The sequence below is a fragment of the Cyprinodon variegatus genome, unplaced genomic scaffold (assembly GCF_000732505.1).
Source record: "Cyprinodon variegatus isolate N-32 unplaced genomic scaffold, C_variegatus-1.0 Scaffold21, whole genome shotgun sequence".
Taxonomy (NCBI): domain Eukaryota; kingdom Metazoa; phylum Chordata; class Actinopteri; order Cyprinodontiformes; family Cyprinodontidae; genus Cyprinodon; species Cyprinodon variegatus.
In genome coordinates, this window is record NW_015150474.1 from 2,383,589 (window position 1) to 2,384,979 (window position 1,391).

The 1,391-nt window shown below is 33.4% G+C and overlaps 1 protein-coding gene across 2 annotated transcripts in view; it reads left to right on the forward strand.

Moving 5' to 3' along the window:
* tc2n (tandem C2 domains, nuclear) overlaps positions 1 to 1,391 on the forward strand; it is a 9,955-nt gene that overhangs the window by 6,030 nt on the left and 2,534 nt on the right. The gene's annotated exons all lie outside the window — the stretch shown is intronic.

Sequence of the window (1,391 nt, forward strand, 5' to 3'; positions counted from 1 at the left end):
TTCTGATTCTAGTTAGGGCATAGAGCTTGGAATCCTTAGGTTGTCAGTTCGAAACCCACTCACACAGACTGCCAGACTGGGTCCCTGAGCAATACCCTAACCCCACACTGCTCCCTGGGCACTGAAAATGACAGCCCACTGCTCCCCAAGGGAATAGGTTAAATGCATAGACTGAATTTGGTTGTGCTGTATTTGTGACAGTGTAAAGAAAGTGAAACACTGGGGAAAAAAAACTTCACTTCCTAACCCCAGATTTATCAGTTAAATAAGAAATATTACAGACTTTTACAAATCTGTCTGAGTTACATCGAACTCAGACAGGTTGCCATTTCTTGCAAAACCGTACTTATGCCATCACAAACAGTGTTGTACAGAGTGATTCCGTAGTCACAAATGAAACAGAAAGAGGTTAATTTAGTAGGAAACTTTTGGTGCTGGCTTTGTTAGGGGAAAGAAATCAGAGTTCAGACGCTGTAATTTAAAGGATGAGAAGTAGGTCAAGCCTCAAACCATTTTCCCAACAGACAGTGGTTTTTGCTGATAAATGGATGCATGTCTGGCCAGCAGCAGTTGTTTTTGTACTTAGGAAATCAGATGGTGAATCATCACCAGGTTCTCAGCGGGACAATTTGATCCACTCAACGAGTACCCATCTGCTGCACACAAAAAGGAAAAGTAGTTGAAATCACTGTTACAATGGAAGCTTTTAGAGGCCGGGAGTGATTACTGAGTAGTGCACAAAAACAGGGAAGAAAAGAAGAAAGGAACATTTTTAAATGAAACATCTGTGCTATATGTCGAGAAGGCTTTTAATTGAAAAATCCACCTTAATTTGTCCTCTGTCAGTTCCAAGGTTTGCTCTTTACCTGGCAGCTATTAACAATATATAGAGGGAAAAAAAGCAAGGTTTATATGGCATACGATAACTAATTTTAGTGTGTAGTAGTCTGAATTTGCAAATGTAAAGCAACTAGAGATTTATAATTATTCCTTGTACCGGTAGTTATTTCCTACATAGAAGTGATATCAGACATCATATATATATACATATGTATATATACAGTATATATATATATATATATATATATATATATATATATATATATATATATATATATATATATATATATATATATATAATGTATTTCTTAAAGTTACAGTTTTGCAACCATACAGCAATGAAAATGCAAATAAAAAATTGTAAAAGTGCAATTCACAAAATTTTCAAGCCTTCATCACACATTTACAAGTTTCAATTTAGAACCTTTGATGAAACTAAAGAGTAAATTATCATATTTTCAGTTTCCTAAAGTATATATTCTTAAGGTGTATATATATATATATATATATATATATATATATATATATATATATATATATATATATATATA